Genomic DNA, 15,426 nt, shown 5'->3' on the forward strand with positions numbered 1-15,426 from the left:
TTTACCAAAATAGAAGTGTATAATCTTTGTGTGGAGTCAATGAGGGATAGAGTGAACCGTACTCTTTCACTTCCCTCATTCCTCAAGATATGGAGACAATATTTTTGGCATGTGAAAATTCCCAAGAAGAGCAGGATGGGTATTTGTCAAATTTATGTAGATTTGAAAGCAAAGTGGGATACATAAAAGAGTGCATAAGAAAAGGTAAGTTTAAATAATTAAATTTGGAGCTTTATCTTGTGTTATAATGAATCATGGTTTTCAAGCTGATTAAACCTTCAAATATTTATTATAGTGCCCATTCTACAAGCTTTCAAGATTCATAGAGAACAACAAAGCATCAGAAATTCACAAAATATAGAAAAAAATGCTTAGAGAAAAAGGAGAAATACTTGGGCTTGGTCATTAATGAAATGGATCAAAAGAAAACCATGTTGTCTCACTTCATACGTTCACCTAAAAAATTGAAGGAGGAAAATTTTATCTAACTTCACGTGGTTGGAGCATTAGTCTTCAATGGCATCATGTCATCTAAAGTCTTCATAAATTTTCCTAACATTCACAATGATCCAAACTTGACAGTTACAATTATTCAAAAGATCATTGGAGAGTGGCCTAGTGATCTACCATCTATTCTCTACTTACAACTAGATAACACTAGTAAATAGAGTAAAAATCAAGTGTTGCTTGCATACTTGAACATGTTAGTGCATAAGAAGATTTTCAAAAAGATTAAGCTTAGGTTCTTGTGTTGAGAAATGTGGTGCCATGGAGCACAGGGAAGGTAGGGAGCAAGTCACATGAGCAAGAAAAGAAGCATGCACATTAAAAAGGGAAGAAGAAAAGACTAAGGGTCCTAGATCAAAGGTTGATTTGTATGGTCATTTGTAAAAGGTGAAGTCAAAGATAAAAAAGGTAGCACATGGGAAACACAAGGGGGCACATAACATGTGAGCACTTATGAACACATGGTTGGCACACTAGGGTGCACATATCTTGTGATTTGGGAGCTCCATAAGAGCTATATAATGATGTTTTTAGATCAAGCTAATGCAATGAGATTATGTGATTTTGAGAACTTTCTTTAAGTACTTATCTCTTTATTAGCATCCTTACTAGTGTTTTTACTCCTTGTTAATTATCTAGCCATGGAGATTATTAATTTTTACCCTTATTAGTGTTTTTACTCCTTGTTAATTATCTAGCCATGGAGATTATTAATCTATAGCCTTGGCACTAGATCCATGAATTTCATCATGGTATCAGAGCAATGGTCATGCTTAGGCATTAGGAGGTTATTAGTATCTTAATTAGGGAGTGAGTAGGGTTTGGAAATCATATCTTCATTCCTCCTTCTGTTTGAGTGATTTTTTTTTATTTTTTATTTTTTTTGTTAAGAAAGAAACTATTACCTCAGAAGCTATAACAAACAGGAAGAAGAGGTTCCCTTGTGCATAACAATTGATAGAATTCACCACAGCACGCAACAAGCAATAGTTTGGTTGCAAAGTAAAGAGAAGCCAAAAGGTGGCTAAAGAAAACGCAGCACAGAGAGAAGAAGTTGGTTGTAGTAGGCAGAGTAGTAGCTAATAACCCGCATGTAGCATATGTCAATAGCAAGAGAAGCATCGCATCAAGAGCATGAGAACCATCATAGAAGAGCAGTGGAAGAAGAAGCGGCGACCAGTGCGAGCAGAACAACTTTGGTCGACATCGTCAATCTCAGCCAGGGAGTAGTAAAATATATATATATATATATATATCTTTTGTATGGGCTAAAAATGCTTATTCTCTCTTAAGTGTGTGTTCACACCAAAGGTGTTTTTCAACCATAATTGGCCTATTCACATGGGTTTATAAAAAATCACCACCATGTGCTTCCACATTTGGATCTTCATTAACAACGAGATTGTTGACTGTCTAATAGAAGCTAGAGACTGGCCGGCGAACATACGCCGAGTAATGCACAGATGACAGTGCACATGCACGCTCATTGTAATCATATGTATGCTATTGTAACATAATGTTCTTGTAAATAGAAAGGCCAACAGTGGGATAAGAAAGAGGGTCCTTCCAAGATGGTAAAGTAGGAAGCAATTAGGGGTACGAGATAATATATAGTGATAGAGAGAATAGTAGCAGATATAGAGTTTTCAACAGAGTAGCATTGTACTAGTAAAAGGAGCATAGTAATACAAAGTGTCTAAACATTATTCATTGTGTATTGTCTAAGTGAGAGAGTGAGAGAGTGAACTCATGTGTTTCTATGTGTGCATTCTCTATTCAGTTTGTGAGCTTGTGAGTTCTAAACCCATTGGGCCTAGGCATTGACATATTTGCTTTCAACTAATAAGTGACTCTCTTGCCCATCAGATTGACCCCCTACGCGTTGGCGATCCTGCTGGCTTCACTCTCACCATTTTTCTCACTCAAACAACATTCTAGCGCAACACTCCACAAGGGGAGAGGAACTTCTTGTAGAAGTAATAGCAAGGTAGCTTATTGCCCACTCAATGTATAATTAACTACAGAGGAGCCTTGCTAGGCTTGGCGAGCACTCCCCATCTTCCCAAAATTAATTAGCACCAAATGGCTAACCAAGGAGGAAACAACAAGCACCCCACCTACAAGGGGAAGAAGGTTGAATACCCCGACACACATCATGAAATTCGAGGCTGTGAAAAGTGAATCACATGCACCAATGGTCCAGATGAAAGAAATTAGGAATAGTTCTAGGCCACATTCAGAGATATACCACCTAAATGGATATCCCAATATGACCTAGACCACTTCCACACCTTTCATGCATTGAAAGAGGCATTCCTCAGAAGATTTAGGACTACCAAAACTACCTCTGAACTACAAGACAAACTAAGAAGTCTAAAATAGAAGACACTGCTAGTGGAAGACTATGCAGCCAAGTTTTTTACTCTACATGCAAGGCTCTCTCTAGTAGATAGTCCATTAGGAGTCGTTCTTGTGAATTGGTTCCTGCATGGTCTCAACAAAAAACTGACACCGATGGTGGCAGCCACCAACATCGACCATGAAGGGTTTGACACAAGCTCGTGGAAGCAACTAAACAAGTAAAACAAAACATGGGCTTGGAAAAGAGATCCAACAAAAAGAAAAGCAAGAAGTATGACTCTTCAAATATAGTGACTCTTGAAGCAAGTCAGAATCTGAGTCAGACGCGCTGAGAGGAGACCAGGCACAACAAGAAGAGCAAACGCAAGGGCAAGAAGGACAAGATGGACTTCCTAGCCAAGAAGGTTGTGAAGAAGCTCGCTATGGGATATGGAAAGACCTCTATCTCATCTAACTACCAACAAGCAGGTGTCTTATGCCCGATCTGTAAGAATGAGGGACATCTGAAAGAGGAATGAAAGATGTAGCCAACCTGTGTGCTAAACCTTCACACACCTAACATCCAACTGTAGATATAGTATTAGGAACTAGGTAGGCATAACTGTCAATGTAGCAACAACAGCAGCACCCATGGCTGTTGCACCAGCACCTTACAAACTTTACTATGGCCAAGGGAAAGGTAGAGGAAGAGGTGGTGCTGGGCAGTCAAAAGGGTTCCAATGTTGTTACTGTCAGAAGCCTAGCCACAAGTGGAATGACTATTAGCTATTTCAGAAGCACCAATAAGAGCTGCATGAAAAATCAAGATGGGTGGATGCTACAGCACCATTCATCAATTTGATTGAAATCAAAGAGCTGGAAAATGTATAGCTCACCAAATCCCAAAAGGGGAAAGAGAAGCTAGCTGTGTTAAATGAACCATTCAGTCTCATAAGGAAACCAATATGAAATGGAAAAAGAAAAAACAAGTTAGACACTCTATGACAAAGGAAGTGCAAGAAGCACAAAAGAGAAGTTGGAAGAAAACCCTCCAGATTGAAAAGGGTCAAAGGGGAACATAGGAAATCCTAGAGGAGGCAAAAGAACAATAGCTACAAGAAGGTAAGCCTCGCACAAGAAGTCAGACAAAAAAGTGTCGCGAGAGGATAATCCCCACATGATGGCCATGATGGCAAAACAAGGGAAGCTATGGGAAGGTAAGCCTCGTAAGGTACAAGGATCTAACAAAGTGAAGGGGCAAGACAAGCCCAGTCAATCAGTAGAAGGAAGTGTGCTCAAAAATCCACAGAATGGCACGGGGATGGAAAAGTCCACAAAAAGAGTTAAATTAGCAACAAGAAGCAACAATGAGGTGAAATCCTCAAGCACCACATAAAAGAGACAGCAGCAAACAACAAAAGAAGTTCCTCAAAGCAACAATAGGCCACAGGAAAAGGTAGGACAATATGACATATGGGAGGATATGAAAGGTTTAAAACTAGAAATATCTCTTGATTAACTCCTATCCTTAGTACCCAACAACTAGGAGAAAATTACTGAGCAATCTGCTAGGTTCCAAGGAAGAGGATAGTTGCTTGTCTGATTTCTCTAGGAGTGAGTCGGAAGCCGACTGCAAGTCGAAACAATAGAAATACCAGTAATGGATACTGATGTAGCTCACATAACAATAATGTTAAAAGGGAAGCATATCCAAGGAGTAATACTAGATGGAGGCTCATGAGTCAATATATTGTTAGAATCCACTGCAATAGAGCTTGGCCTCACAAAATATGACCATGCCCCATTTGTTGTGAAGATGGTAGATCAATGTAGAGTCCGATCCCTAGGATTAGTCCGAGGGGAACAGATTCATATTGAATGAGGATCATATACAATGCTACTAGAAAGACCTTGGCTAAGGCAAGGTAAGATCAAGCATGTTTGTCTCACACGGATTAAACCACAATCAGAAAGGGGGAAAAGAAAGTAAAAATCTCCACAAACCCCAAGAGAAAACTAAACCCCTCTGTCAGACCACTGTATGTAGAAGGATTAAACATGCTGGACGGGATTGAAGAGGATGATGAGGAAAGAATCCTCAGAGAAAATCCAAATATCATATCCTTGTTCCAGCTAGATAGAAAAGATTGTATCCAAGTACTTAGTAGAGGTACTAAACGTGCAACCTATGGAGGAAACTTTGACGAAAGCCATAGCAGACACCGAAGGAATGTCAAAGGAGTGGACAAATGAAGATGAATCCTTAGAGAATGCAAAAGAAGACATGTTAGCCAAAGGGCTAAAAGAATGGATGGAGGCAATGCACTACAAAGACAGGCAGCAATAGCAACAATCATCAGAGTATAAGAGGAGGAGCTCATGGAGATCAATTTGGGGATAGAGGAGCAACCGAAGATGGTAAAAATCAGCGCAAAGCTGGAGGAAGAAACGAAAAATGAACTTCAAGAACTGCTGACCCAATATAAAGATGTCTTTGCCGAGAGCTATGCAAACATGCCTGGCATTGACCCAAGCTTCTACCAGTACAAGATAAACGTGAAGGAAGATGCAACTCCAATTAGGCAGCAAAGGTATGAATGAATCCCAACTACACCAAGCAAGTCAAGGAGGAGATTGACAAATTGTTGGTAGTGGGATTCATCCACCCAATTGAGAAAGCAACTTGGTTGAGCCCAATAGTGATCCTGCTAAAGAAGAATGGGTAGCTAAGAGTCTATGTAGATTACATGAAGCTAACTGCTACCATACCATATCCATTTCCATTGCCTTTCACAGAATCAATGGTGGATGTTGTAGCCGACCATAAGATGCATTCCTTCCTGGATGGATTTAATGGAGAATGGCACCTGAGGACATGGAGAAGATTGCATTCATTATGGAATGGGGAGCATTTGCGTCAAATGTCATGACCTTTGGACTTCGGAATGCACTGGGGAGTAAGAGGCATGGTACTTATGTATAATGTTAAGAACACCATACAAAAACTCAATTATAGAAACCAAGGTCCAGTCGAGCTACTAAAATTGCTTCTCAAGGTGCCATAAAGATAGAAACTCCAAATGGGGCTAAGACGATATTTCAATGGTAGTAAGCTTAGACACTATCGTGGAGACCTCTCACCCAGGACATGCTCTATCAAATTCAAAAGAAAAAGGAGGAGAAATGAGAGGTTAATAGCAAAAAATGGAGGGTGTTCCTTGAGGCAAATGATTAATAAAAAAAAGGACCAAAGAGGTCATATTCCCCCTAAGCATACCAATCTTTGTACATGCAACCGATCTTCACAAAGATGTAACTAAGATAGAAATAATAGTAGAACCTGCTCACCTTGAGCTAGATTTCCCCTAGAAAGACCACCTAATTGTGTGGCTAGACATGGTTGACACCGATGCTAGTCTCACAATATCTTGTCTTGGGAGACATGGACCTTGTTAGGCCATCCACTCCTTGGACCATCCATAGTAATTCTATGAGATCATCAGTTGTTTTTAAGTGGATTTTTTCATTCTAGACTTGCATCTTGTAAGTTTTATGTGACCCTAATAGGTACAATAAGGGAATGCATCAAGGGACAAATTACGGCTACCATTGATTGCGTATTTAGTTGGCGAAAAAGAACTAAGATGCTTGAGCTCCCCCACAAAATGGTTTCTGTACCCTTGGTATGAACAAGGACACATAATTGTGTACCCTTGGTGTGAATGAGGACATCATGAACCCTTCAGTATTCAAGCCTTGCCATCTAACCACACACCATCATTTTAGGTAACCCTTAACACACAACACTCTTCTTGCCTTGATGCGTTAACCAACCCCTCCAATCCTAGTGGAGATCCAAAACCTCACTGATAGGGATGAAGAGCATTCCCCATGCATCAACCTCAAAAGTCCCTCAGGGAGGTCACTAAGAAGGAGTGGGTACCCAAGAGTACCTTGGCTAGGCAAGGCAAGCTCGATGCCAAAGCCAAGTCCCAAGCAGTTCACCATTTAGTTTGAAGTCTACCTACTATGAGTAAAGGTATTGAACTCTCAACACCATTGGATTCTAGTCAAGATACTAGGCTCAAGGCTTCTATAAGGGAAACGCTTTTGTTTGGGTCCCTTGTAGAAGATTAAGGCTTTATGAGCCAAACACTTCTGTTTGGGTCCCAAAAACCTTGTTGGCAAGCCAACCGCACCACAACCCCCAAGTTAAAAAAATCTAAGTGACAAACCTAGTGCCCCCCACTAATACCACACTAGCATGCAACACTTCAATGGATCACAACAAAGCTTTTGGAAGCTCAAGGCTTCTACGAAGGGAACTCCTACATTTGGGTTTCAAGCTCAAATAAAACCATGCCCTAGGTCTCTACAAACACACCCTCAAACGTCAAATCTAAGTGAATGTGTAGACTCAAAGCCATACTCGTAATGCTAATCCCAAAGTAGTGTGGCTACACCCTTGACTCACGTGCCGACACAACCAACGAAGTAGTTGGAAGAACTCGTGGATATTTCACCCAGTCCATGTGTGGTTGCACCCTCATTAATCCAAAATAAGGAGGAGCCACCCATGGTGCCAAACCCTCGAGAGAGCCACACACACACACTTGCTTGGCACCCCCAAGCATTCCCTAGGCTCAAAAGGATCAGCATGGTACCACAACACCCCCATGTGCCACACCATAACATCGATTCACTAGCTAGAAGGCCAAAGTTTAAATGAGCTAATAACATAGAGTCCAAGCTTTTTGTCATGGATGGACAAGCGGTTCACTACCCTTAGTTTTCTCACTAAGGCCAACAATGGAGGAACCTTCAACTACCCATGTTGCCTCTTTCATAACCATAACAACGAAAATCGCTACCTTAAGTGGCCCCAATCCTCATTTCCTAATCCCTTCAGGAGGAAAGATCCTATCGGCTCTACAAGTGATATATTTGAGCCATAGGACTTATTTGCACATGACTCACATTAGGGAGAGGTAATTGGAGCCTGAGTAAAAGATGCCCACTAAGAATGTCACCAAGTGACCCATGAGCAAGCTCCCCCCACCCTCCACAAATCCATCAGCTATTCCTACATCATCCTAACCTCTACCACACCCACTTTGGTTGGCCTTCCCCACCACCAAGACTGTCCCATGTCCACGTGGCTCCACAAAACTCTTAAGGATGCCATAGATTAGTCTCTTGTAGAGACCATCTTATCCCACACAACCTAACCCTTAATGAACTTCTAGCTCTCCCAAGAACTTCAAAAATCGACACTCACCAGTATGTTGATGGATCTCTTATTGCCTCCATCAAGGGGCATAAAGAGCTCTCCCTTCATCATCCCTTTGGTGTGGTAAGGAGATTTCTAGTGTGACAACAGAGTGAGGATGCGACGGATGAGTTAGCACACCCACAATGGAAAGTTGCATTTACTACTCGAAGGCTAGACCCAATGAAACATGCTTTAGCAAGGCTAAGGTAAGCTCTTGACTTGAACATAAATGGCGTCGATGTTGGGGACTAGTCTAGGGGGTGTAGTTTTGTTTATTCGTCCATTCCAAGCTATTGGGATCACCCAATAATATTTCCCGATGTTGATTAGAATTTAGGGGGTCACACTCTTAAAAACATACAATTTTAGAGCCATTAGATGTATTTGTTTGTTATGCTTGATTTTAATTTGGAGTTTATTTAAGGCATTCTATGTTTATCTATTGGTAGGGCAAAATCCTTTTTTTTTGGTGATTTGCATGAAATTGGAGCCCAAGAGGCTTAGGTTTCATTGCTTTGAGCCAAGAATTAGCTTAGAAATTATGATTAGAATCCCAAAACATGAGCATTGCTCCATTAGGTTGATTTAGAGTAGGATTATTAATTTTTGCTCATGCATTTCATAATTTTATTCATATATTGTTGGAAGAATTGGTAAATTAGAAGCATGCTAAACCACTTAATTTGTTGTATCACAACTATCAACTAGGATTAGAATCATTAATCATACCTCATCAAGTTAAATAAATCGCAAAAACCACATAACCAACCAACTCTCGGGTAGGGAACCTGAGCTCACAATCTCACATAAAACGACGCGAGTCTAGACATGTGGGCCTATAGATGTGAGCTTGGACTTGTGAGCTTGGACATGTGAGCTTAGACATGTGAGTCTAGAGGTAGGTATGCCTAATGTAGTATGGACCAAATAGTCCTGTCATAAAGACTCATATGGACACACCTTTGGAAGGTTTTCTTGTCATACAATTTGTACTACTAGCTATACAAATTCTAAGGAAAATTCTTATCCTTTGTAATTATCAAGGAATTAAGTAAACTTATTATCCTAATAATTACATACCAACCTTGTCATATGTCATTTATAATTATTAAGGAATTAAGTACACTTATTAACCCAATAATTGCACCAACCTTATCATATTCCCAATTTCTATATTTATGTGCCCTAGCTCAATTCATTTCATAAGGGAAGCACGCGAGTTAAGTTCATACAAAAAAAGACACGAGCCTATAGATGTGAGTCTAGAGACATGAACCTACATATGTTAATAACTTGGACACGTGAGCTTGCATATGTAAACCTAGATACCTCAACCTAGACATGCAAACTTGTAGATGTAAGCCTAGAGATATGAGCCTAGAGATGTGAACATGGACACGTGAGCTTATAAATATGAGCCTAGACTCGTGAACCTACATACAACATCGAGTCATGAAAAATATTCACTAAATTGCGCAAATGTGCACTCAAGCCTGTTAATGGCTTGCTTTTTTTTTAATGAGAGAAAAAAGCATAAATTGGTCTAGAAAAATTTATTGAAGCACTAAATTTTTTATTTTTTTGAGCATATTTCATCACAGTAAATCAACAAAACTATAAAAAATGACCAACTTTATGCAAGAAAAACAACTTTCTATTCCATGTTAATAAAAATACAAGAAAAGCTTTAGTACACGAACAAATCATATTCTCTTCCTTAGAACTAAAAGAGATCTTTTACCTTTGCTTTAAAATCTCAATGGTTTTTTGACACAAGTGACCAATTTTTTTCAAATCAAATCCATACACAAGGATTTCTACATCTTATAGATTGAATGTGTCCACACGTCGATGACTACCACTTTTCATTCCCTTGTTTCTTTTTTTTCAACATCTGTGGATCATACTTTCCTTTGAGTGGATCTTCTCCTGTTGTTCAGTACCAATGCACTTCCACAGCACCCAAAACATTGCACTCCTGATGATGAAAAACTTTTGTGACTTTTGCTTCATAGAGTAGTCACCCCCCTCTGTCTTTCGTGGAGGAGTAGCCACTCTCTCTCCCTCTCTCTCTCTCTCTCTCTCTCTCTCTCTCTCTCTCTCTCTCGTAATAGAAGATATATTACCAAAATCACTTTACAAATGGCCGCATGGCCGTCATGTGATGTACTAGCTTTCTCTCACTAATTACTCCGAACCACAGGTGTAGCTCATGTTGAAAGAACGGTAGAGGGGGAGGAGACACACACACAGGAGCAAACCCTGATGTATATTGCAAACCCTAACCATAGAGGGAAGCCATCTCCCTTCTCACACAATGCATAATGCCATAATCCACAATACACACAACACACTATGAGTTGTGTACACACACACTACTAACCCTAGCTAATGTCCACACACTATGACCAGCTGGACACGCGGTCATTTATGTCTCACACATGTTCCTACCTAACATGCCATCACATAGCATAGCTGGCTCACACTGACATCGAGCTTGAATCTCAACAGCCCCTCTCAAGCTCATGATGTACTGCCGATGAAGATGTAGATGAGCGTGGGATATCAAGACTCTCAACACTCCCCCTCAAGCTCATCCCATGTACTCCCAACATAGTACGGAAGTACTCAAACTTCTCCCTGCTAAGGGGCTTTGTAAAGATGTCCATCAGTCTTCACATACTGTAGATCAACTGTTCCATCCAGCACCTTCTCTCTGACAAAGTGATAATGGACCTCTATGTGTTTGGTCCTCGCATGAAATACTGGATTCTTTGCCAACTATATACTACTCATGTTGTCACAATGAATGACAACTTTGCCATCAATAGGCTCACACAAATCTGTCAAGAGATTCTTTAACCAAACTGCCTCACAAGTAGCAATGGCTGCACCTCTGTATTCAGCCTCTGTACTAGATAAAGCAACTGTAGGTTGCTTCTTGCTTCTCCAACTCACCACAGCACTTCCAAGTGTAAAAGCATATCCACTAGTAGACCTCCTGTCATATGAGCTACCTGCCCAATCAGCATCTGTGTAGCCATGTATATCCAAGCTTTTACCACTCTCATAAAGTAGACCATAATGTGCAGTGGTCTTCACATATCTCATAATGCGTCTCATTGCATCCAAATGAGGCTTTCTGGGGCTCTGCATAAACTGGCTTACTAGCCCCACAGCATAACTCAAATCCGGGCGTGTGATAGTCATGTATATGAGACTACCAACCATCTTTCTGTACATAGATGGATCATCCAACTCATCACCATAATCAGCCCGCAACTTCACATTCTGCTCCAAATGCATCAAATCTTCACCTCCTTTTCTCTGTTTTGTGAGAGCTCAAAAACCAGAGTTTTTCACTCAATCAAATGCATGTAAATTGCTCCAAAATCACAGTAGGGCTTGCATAGGAGTTGCCAATACATCTCTCCTTGTCAGATACATGTTTGTTTTGTCAAATTTACATGTATTTCCACCATACATCAGTGCTTCCAAGCTTTAATGGAAAGCTTCCAAAAACCAGAAATTTGCTTTGCTTTGAGTTGCTCTAAATTGCTTTGTTTTTGCCTGTATCACCTGCAATCCGCTCAAGGATGTTTAGAAGACCTTACCCGGTAGGCCAAGCTCTCAGATCTGATAGTAGTTGGTGTGCTCCAAGCTTCACAGCTCCAATGGCAAGCTTCACAGCTTCTCTTCACAGCTTCTTCTCCCTCTTCTCTCACTCACTCATAAACCCTAATAAACAGCACAAGGCTCTGATACCATGTTGAAAGAACGGTAGAGGGGAAGGAGACACACACACAAGAGAAAACCCTAATGTATATTGCAAACCCTAACCATAGAGGGAAGCCATCTCCCTTCTCACACAATGCATAATGCCATAATCCATAATACACACGACACACTATGAGTTGTGTACACACACACTACTAACCCTAGCTAATGTCCACACACTATGACCAGCTGGACACGTGGTCATTTATGTCTCACACATTTTCCTACCTAACATGCCAGCACATAGCATAGCTGGCTCACACTGACATCGAGCTTAAATCTCAACAGCTCGGAGTACCCTCATCCAATATATAGCCGTGTCATTCTCCACCAAATGAGCTGACCGCAAAGGAAGAGACTTGCCCACAATAGTAGCCCTTTTATACGACCTATGTGAGCTATAATACCAACTTTTGCATTAAAAATGAAGGCATTCCTAGTTAACCAGATCTGCCACCACAAACCTGTCCACCTAAAAAAATGAGATAAAACTGAATGTTTTGGGTTATCTGGCCCATTTGGAATCTTTCAAAAAATCCAGTCTTTAACCTTTACGGGCCTATCTGTCAATGGAGTCCATATGTGAGAAATGAAATCCCACATCTTCTTTGCCACCACCAGACATGAAATGAAAAGATGCAAGCATGTTTCCAAGCACGTAGTACAAAACACACAATTACCAGAAGCAATCCTTCGCTTTCACAAACTGGTCCCCCAATGGTAGGTCTCCAACTGGCATGCGCCATAGGAACACCTTCCCTTGATATGGAATCTTAGACCACTAGCCCTGTAAGATTACTTCCTTCCACTAGGCCCTACTCTTCCTGATGTTGCATACCCTATTAGCCTTCTCAGTGATCCAGTGCTTATCTTCTACCATCATATGGTACACTTGATTTGTTGTATGCTGGTGGACAATGTCCTAAGGCTTTCTAAATGCCCAATCTAACCAAGGTTGCTGATCCTCCAACTGAGGAATATCACCAAATGGTGTAAGTGCTGCCCTCACCTTCTCCCATAACTGTACATATCCACGTGGAACTCGAAAAGATTGATAGATTTAGACAATAAGCGGCCTCTACATGGTGACAAAACAAAGTATCCAAAATTCTCACTAGTCCCAATCGAGCCATTCTATTGAATTTTGGTTGCTCAACAAGTTTGTCAGGCCACTTAAGAAGTCGTGAAGTAGGCAACACCTCACCTGCATAGAATTCAACTGCAATCGCTAATCTGAAGGCTTCCATTTAGTGTGCGCCAACAACTCCTTCCATGAGATCATCAAATGAGAAAGGAGAGGTGAAGCCACCACTCAAACAACCAGTTGGGAACCATTCACTACATCCCACCATGTACCATCAATCTTGGTATTACCATGCACAAGTGCAACCTCCTTCTGTGAACCTTAGCCATTACTACCCATGGCTCTTGAGATACACACATATATTGCAATAAAGGCCATCTCCTAGCGACCATATGTAATCTGACATCTAGTAGGGCTGCCCCTCCACTCCTCTTCGGAGTAGTAGCATGTTCCCAAGAAATCCATATCTGCCCTGGCTTATTTATTGGTCTTTATCGAATTGGTGGTTGTATCTGATGCAAAGCTTTGCCCGTCCATGGCAATAAAGGCAAGAAAAAAGATATCATGCTAATCATAATGGATTGTGCCACCCTGAGCCAAACATGCATAGGCCAACCCTGAGATTTCCAATACACAAACTTATCATTTATCCTTGTAGAAATCCATGCCAACAAAGCTTGTGAATCAACATCAACTTCAATTGGATAACCTAAGTGGTGTGTAATGCCTCCCCTTTGTATGACCTGCCCCATACCATCCCAAACCAAGCAAATCGCTCTTGGTATAGCTTATTAGAGCAGATTTTTGCATATTAATGCATAACCTTGAAGTAAGACCAAAAGTATCCCAAACAGCCATAGCCTTCTGAACATTATCTCTTTGAGCCTTAAGGAACATGAACGAATCATTTGCCAATGCCTGGCCGACCATCTGCTCTCCACTTGGAAGTGTAAGCCCTACAATTTCATCGTCCTCCACTAGCTTATCCAGTCAAGATAAGATTGGATGTGTAACAATTGCAAACAAGAGAGGGCTAAGAGGGCATCCTTGCCTGACCAATCTTGTCAAATGAATGGGCTAAATCACCACACCATTAATCATGAGCCTAGCTATTGCATGTTGGCTAATAGTATAAATCAAAGAAGACATGCAAGGGCCAAATCCCATAGCCTACATAAGTTGTGAAAGAAAAGACCAACTAACGTGATTATAAGCCTTTTCAATATATCCAGTTGAATCATAACCACCTCTTGCCTCAAAGCCCTTGCATAATCAATTCCAATTTGTACATTTAGTATATTATGCAAAATATTCTGACTTTAATAAATCCATATTCCCTTGGATGAATCAAAGTAGGAAGAAAACACTCCAACCTGTTGGCATGCTTGGCACAACATATCTCTATACTCTGCCATAGAGCGCCAGGGTACAATATGTACCAAGTGTCCATCTAGAAATAACGGGACTTTCTACATAACCAAATCTTTGAGCTTCTTTGGATGAGAATAGGACCTCATAGAATCCTCTGGGACCGTTAAAGATCTTCTCCACAAAATTACCATCTAATAAATCATGTAACCTATCTGTAATCATGTTGAAGAATGGAATTCATCCAGTAAAAAAGAAAATTGCAGCTTGTTATGAAAGGATTCCACTTGTGCCACAACCCGCCATGTTTCCACTCAGGCATCCACCACTTCCTCTATTGGAACCTTGGTAGCCCTAACATGATTTGCCATCACATATGGCTGCAAAATCTGATTAGCTTGTGCAACTTGAAAGTCAAAAGCCACCTTATGGTTCTCTTCTTGAGGTGCATCAACAAGCAAGGTATCCTGAAGCATCCGACCAGCCTCCTTCTCTCCATATTCACTGCCGATCAATCTCTGCCTTTTAGCCTGATCTTCAGACTGCGGCTCTGGCCCTCCACCCTCAAACTTCTCTGCATCTTCTGTTGAGACATGTGCCTCTACAAAATCCATATCTATGGTTCCTTGATTCATTTCAATTGCTCAACATCGAAAATTAATTCTTCCACTAGAAGAAGGAGAAGAGTTACGTTTCAGCCCTGCAAACAAAGAGGAGAAGATCCATTGTCGAGATGGAAAATTTGTCTGCACGAGTGGCTCTGAAAGGGGAATAAAACCTAGCACAGCTCATGGAACTGCTTCAAGCTCACCCACAGAGAAATTAGGGCTAACACAAACACTGTGCAGGCTGAAAATCTGTGCGCGACTGCGATTGCCACTGGCTGGATGGAAAATCTGTCTGCACGAATGGCTCCGAAAGGAGGCTAAAATCTCAACACGGCTAGTAGAACCGCTTCAAGCTCACCCACAGAGAAATTAGGGCAAACACAAACACTGAGCAGATTGAAAATTTGCGCGTGACCGCGAACGCCTCTCTCTCTCTCTCTCTATTGCTCTCTCTCTCTCTCATATGGGTC

This window comes from Cibotium barometz, chromosome 31 (genome assembly GCF_041138505.1).
Source record: "Cibotium barometz isolate CiBa-2024 chromosome 31, ASM4113850v1, whole genome shotgun sequence".
NCBI lineage: Eukaryota > Viridiplantae > Streptophyta > Polypodiopsida > Cyatheales > Cibotiaceae > Cibotium > Cibotium barometz.